Source organism: Denticeps clupeoides, chromosome 18 (assembly GCF_900700375.1).
Source record: "Denticeps clupeoides chromosome 18, fDenClu1.1, whole genome shotgun sequence".
Lineage (NCBI taxonomy): Eukaryota > Metazoa > Chordata > Actinopteri > Clupeiformes > Denticipitidae > Denticeps > Denticeps clupeoides.
The window spans coordinates 13,076,154-13,082,600 of record NC_041724.1 but is presented as its reverse complement, the minus strand read 5'-3'; the positions used below and the strand labels follow the sequence as shown (position 1 = coordinate 13,082,600).

Here is a 6,447-nt window from a genome sequence, read left to right as displayed (position 1 = left end):
AATCACAGTTGTCTCATTTGTGCTTAACAGTAAATTCATGTAACAAACATGGAAATAAGATGTCAGGTTTTATATTAGATTGCATTAAAGAACAGTATCATGATTTTTTTCTACTTAGGGTAATGCATGGTAACCACAATGTATAAGCTTGCAAATTCAGTTTTCAGCATGTGCTCATATTTTATTCACATTTGTATTTTAATACAGTTGCGAGTCAGTCAAAAAAATAAAATAAAATAAGAAAAAATGTGTCATGTCATGTTAACCTGACTTTCTCAAAAGCACATTAGAATAGAGAAAACAAGTCTAGCGGTAACTTGGGCAGAGAATTCAAAAAGCTCAAGCTGAATCCATTATCAACCGCTAGACATTCCAATTTTTTTTTTCACATTTTTGCATTTGACAGAAGCTTTTATCCAAGTCATTTATTTATTTATTTTTTGGACCATCCACACCGTAGAGAGGTTTTGGGTGCCTCCACTGCCAGATCCAGGGGTGTTAAAAATCCATCAAAGGTTGCTGTTTCAAGATTATGAGACATAGCATAACATCTAATTTGAAGAGCAGGGTGGTAGGGGGAGGTAGTTGCCTAGTGGTTAACACTTTCACCTATGAGCCAGAAGACCACAAAGTCAATCCCCACTTATTACCATTGTGTTTTTGAGCAAGACACTTAATCCTGAGTGTCTCCGGGGGGACTGTCCCTGTAACTACTGATTGTAAGGGCGGCTGATTAATGCAGTATATAAATCTATATAGCTAGGAGTAAAAAGCAGTGTACATCCATTCGGTACCAACCTAATTGCTTGAAAAATTCTCTTTATTTTAAAGGTGCAGTATAATTTGCAAGTGGTGAGGTCCTCTATCTTTCCCAAGTGTCTATTAGATCCTATGGTGCCCAATGTTGGATTCAACATGACAGGGGGTCTCTATAGAAGCACTCCCTTCCTACATGGTGAAATCATAGTTATAGTGATATTGTGAGTGATGCACTTGGTAATTTATCTTAAAGAATGGAAATGGTATATTATTTTAGATTTCTGATAATGGATCACACAGTACGCCCATTGGCATGAAATGTTCATTATGTAATAGAATAATAATCTTTCAGTTGCTAGGTTTAAGAACTGCATTCTGAGATAAGATGCGCTTTGTCTGACTTTTGTATGTTCTGCCATGTGATAATTAAAAACGCACTTCTGATTCCAGCATGCCTAAATAATATGTGCTAATGAATTGATACCATGCTTTTTTTTTTGACTATAGGACATTTTTTTTTCTTTATATCATGTGTGGACAAATGTATAATTGTCTCTCATTTTTTTTGGTTCAACCTCACAGGACATAAAGTGAGAAAACATATCAGACTTGTCTCAGTGGATTTGGATTTATATGGCTAAAAATCACAGAGGGTGACTAATTAAACAATCCCTTCATGACATTTCACACGATTCCGAATCTCATATTTTGTAGCATCATACAGGGATCCATTTGACTTTGATCAGAGCTGATGCAAGCCACAATGGTGACATTTCCATATTTGTAACATTACAGCTGTGTAACTTAATTGATTATAATTGATTAGTTTGATTGCAAGTACCTTTTCAGGAATTATATTCCATATTCATTCATATACAGTGAGTTTAGTGGTTTCTGTCAACTGCAATTTTTTTTCTTTTGTTACTAATTTCATAAAGAACAATGCTTACTCTTCTAGATTGGTAATAATTTTAACATTTTTGCTCAGGTTTACTGGCATCACACTTCACTGTTTCATCCAATCCATCCTTCAAAACAAGCTTTTTTTATGGTGTTAGACTGTCTGCACACAATGTGTTGGCAAAAGAAAACACAGGAATTACAAGAAACTAAAAAAAAATACAATATGCTTGAGGATTCACTGCTTTGACGGTGTCTTGGCAGTGACATTTTTACCAATGGGGCAGTGGTGGCCTAGCGGTTAAGGAAGCGGCCCTGTAATCAGAAGGTCCCCGGTTCAAATTCCGATCTGCCAAGGTGCCACTGAGGTGCCACTAAGCAAAGCCCAGTCCCCACACTCTGCTCCCCGGGCGCCTGTCATGGCTGCCCACTGCTCACTCAGGGTGATGGGTTAAATGCAGAGGACAAATTTCACTGTGTGCACCGTGTGCTGTGCTGCTCTGTATCACATGTGATAATCACTTCACTTTAAAAAAAACTTTGATCTATTTAGTTCTATAGGACATGGTGGCATTTTCACAGCAGTCCAACTGTTTTAATCCTTTTGATGCCTGTACCGATAGCACCGTGGAAACAGGTAACCTGACTCCTATAAATTGGCAAGATGGCCACTGCCAGCCGCTCAGTCATTTGATTGCATTTTTTAGCAGCAGAGTAGGCAGAACTCCAGCCTACGAAAGTAAGACGGGTGGTAGGTGCCTAGTGGGTAATAAATTCACCTGTGAACCAGAAGACCTAGGTTCTAATCCCACTTACTACCATTGTGTCCCAGAGCAAGACACTTAACCCTAAGTGTCTCCAGGGGGACTGTCTCTGTAACTCTGTCTCTGATTGTAAGTCACTCTGGATAAATGTCATGAATGTAAATGTAAATGGTTTTCCTTCACACCAACACACGCTCTCTTTCTGTTCCGCGTCAAAACCGTTACATAACTATGATGTGATTTCAAGATGCCATAATATATTAAACTACTTGTTACAGGGAAAAGTGTTAAGAATGTCTGGATGGTAAAATGCAATTACATTCAGTCATAAACAGGTGCAAGGGATTTGCATAAATTCACAAAACAGATATCAGTTTATCCCCCAGAGGGGTAACTGACAGGATTCCTAAAAACATGTGAAAGAAGAGCAGCACACATTAATGTTGTGCCGCCACTAAAGATATAGTGAGAATGATATACAGTTAAGCTTAAGCATAAATAAGTATATAAGTAAGTAAGTAAGTAAATAAATTTAATAAAAAATACAAGATGTTCTAATATGCGTAGACCCATCCATCCACTGGACTGATCCATCAATTTTTTAAGCATTAGTATATCTTACACGATTCATATGGTTCATAAGTCTGTTCTGACAATTAGCAAGAGAGTATGAACACACATTAGGAATAAAATAGTGCATGTTTTTGACTGAGGCAGGTAACACCCATGAACAAGCCACTGGAGCTCCGCCCCTTCTGGAGCTCTGTCACGCTGCCGAGCTGATGGGGGAAGGAAGCGCAGAGGGGGGACATGCTGGTTTTATTATAAATAAACAATAAACACAAATACGGTGGCCAATAAACGGGGAATAAAGGGGAGAACACAAACAAACCCGCAGGCGTGTGGCGATTGCCAGAGCTGAAAATACACACATTCACAACAGTGCACTAACGTCCACGAAAATGTCGGAGCTCCAGAAGGGGCGGAGCTCCAGTTCTTTATAGGCTGTCTGGATTGGGCACAGGTGATAAGACCAGGTGCTGTCAATCCTGACAAGACTGTAACTGCAGTAGCAGTTCTGACCTGTTTTGCCACCCTCTGTTCATACTCATGTCAATTTGAACTACAAATGACTACATTAGACATTTTACTACATATTTTCTTTCCAGTCTTTTTGTAATCTTGGTTTATATCACCCCTTCCTCCCTGTTTCCATGCCTTAACAATAGTTTTTTGAAAGCAACATGATGAAATGATGGATGTCTTCAGACCTTTGTTCAGGACTGTGTGTGTTTTTACCATGATTCATTTTCTGATACCTTGCGTGAGTAATTATTACAGTGGCAAGGCTTGAGATGTGCTGTTTTTACACCCCTTACCCAACATGACCGCTGGCCCTCTATCTCTTGCAGTCATAAACAGAGGTAGCAATTGCCATGAAAAAGCTTGTCTGACGTAATGGCTTGATTATAACTTGGTAGACATCCCAACAGCAACAGAAACCAAAAAAAAAGTGACAAAGGCTCAGTCTATGTTTCTCCCCAAGGAACCCCAAACAGGCCAGCAAAGCTCCTCCAGCCTGCCAACGTCTGATTGAGTGCAAACCGACCATAGAGGCAAACAGCAAGTCGCTGGCTGACATAGGCATCTGCCTCCATTCTCTACTGCCGAGGGTTGCGGCAGTTCCTTTGTCTGGCTGCCTTCTCCACAATTTTGCCACAGGCTATGATGACACGGCTGCTCCCCTCACAGATGGGTAATTGTGCTTTGCAGGAAAAGCGAACTTTCTAGTAAGGGAGACTTGTTCGCTGGGTGGAAATCGATAACACAGGAAGGCTTGTTGTTCAGGCGGAGGAGAGAATGAGTGAACATTCTCAAAACTTTTTTCCTGCCAGCACTGAGAATGGCTCTCAAGATGTTCCTGCTGTAAGAGCGCGGGGCTGATAAGAAAGAGAGAGATGTCTTTCTGATGCTCCTCCACCTGTCCGGCTGGGGCGATGATGGATCCCTTTTATCAGACTTGGCATGATGATGGGCCCACTCCAGTCCAACAGCAAAGCTTTGTGCTGGTATCCAATAGCTTTTCTCATGGCACTTTATTGTCCACAGAATGTGGCCAAATGGATTCTCAAGAGTGTGGATTGATATTTCATCATGGTGAGAAATAAAGCCTTAGGAAGAAGGTCTATGGGGTGTTTTTTTTTCTTTCATTTTTCATATTCATTTGGTAGTGTACATTTACTTTGCAGAACCATGTGAACTGTTTGAGTCACAGGTACAGTACTGGCCTTAATTTGAGACATTTAAGACACACACACCTAATTTAAATATTTATATTACAATCTACCAGTGTCTTTTTATCAGCTTTATTAGTTCTTGAATAACTGTGGTTGCTTTCAGCTGTACTAAGCTGTACTCCCTTTACTTACCTGGCAGGTGAGATACCGTGATCAAGAAGGCGGTTCACCCAGGGCAAATGTAGTGGGGGACTGCGTTCGCGCTCTTCCTTGCTTTTTGGGGGGCAGTGGTGGCCTAGTGGTTAAGGAAGCAGCCCCTTAATCAGAAGGTTGTCGGTTTGAATCCGTGATACCACTGTAAAAAGACCGTGGGGAGAGAACAGAGTGTAAAAAAACTCTTTCTCCCTCCACACAAAAGCACTGTATTCAAACCACTCCAACTTGATGTTACCTGGCAGAAAGAGATATGGCACAATAGAGATAAAAATATGAACAGTTTCTAATTTATTAACACCGGTAAACAATTATTGCAGTTACATGTGAATATTGTATGTAAAAAGGTACCAATGTTACAGAGAAAACAAAAATGAGAAGAAAGAGTAAAGGGAGAGGAGAAAAATGAGATAGGGTAGACTCGAAAACCAGAATATCAGGTTTCGATGTAAAGACAGCTGGGAAAGAAAAGAAAAAGCCCCTTCCACACATGTGAACAGACCTTTATACCCCTGGCCTACAGGAAGTTGTCACAGACCAATCAGAACCTGTTGTTTCTGATGTCACGCCCCCGGTGCCTCCCATCTGGGGAAGACAAAGAGAGTGGGCGGTCCTGACGGCTGACACCTCACACGTTTGGATCGGGGGAGGACCGACAAAAGGCCGTTCGACAAACGGCATGTAAAACAGAGGTGTTGAATCTTCATGCACGACAAGGGCACATTTCTTCTTGCAGATGGCCGCTATGCAAAACAAAAGCATGGTCCTGCGACGCCCCATCTTACACCACCGCCCCCACACACTGCTCCCAAAGCGCCTGTCATGGCTGCCCACTGCTCACTAAGGGTGATGGGTTAAATACAGAGGACACATTTCATTGTGTCACTGTGTGCTGTGCTGCAGTGTTTCACAATGGCTATCACTTTCACTTTCCCTTTTCACAAGGTGTAGTAATCATTTTCTAATAATCAATGACATACTAGCATTACTGAATACAAAAAAAGGAGTTCCAAGTATTTTATGCGGATATTCCTTTCATCACCAGCCATATCTCTCTTCCATAGTCATTTGCATTGTTAACCGTGGTTGGATAGCATTATATAATCATGCTAAAAATAATAATAATAACTAATAACTCAAAGCTTTTGAGCTGTATTGTAAAATAAAAGTAAATCAAAGTAAAACTAATGATAATTTACTGCCACCAACCACTATTCCAGCACACTGATCAGTCAGCACACTCTGCATGTAAACCTATTCACCCGCTTTATGCTCTTTGAGCATTTTGCTCCACTTCAAGTGTAAACATTCATAACCCTGGAGGGTGGAGCAAATCACAGGCCGACCACTGTCTAAATGTTTCCCTTTAGTCTTATGATAAATAATAAAATAAGCCTGGGCCTAGATCCACCTGCTAACCTCGGCAGCCTCATCCACCCCCACACTCAGTACAGAATGGATGTGTTTTACTAATGGTGTTCTCTTCTGCTCTCCCACGCTGAATAGCAGGATTTAAAAGCCACATTAATATATATTTATTTTGTTCTCTCTCGCTATCTCTCTCTCTCAGGATA

At 40.8% G+C, this 6,447-nt stretch overlaps 1 pseudogene; it reads left to right on the top strand.

Annotated features, from left to right (window-relative positions):
- The first annotated feature begins 4,844 nt into the window (after positions 1 to 4,844).
- Positions 4,845 to 4,933, top strand: LOC114768673 (uncharacterized; annotated as a pseudogene).
- Positions 4,934 to 6,447: the final 1,514 nt, after the last annotated feature.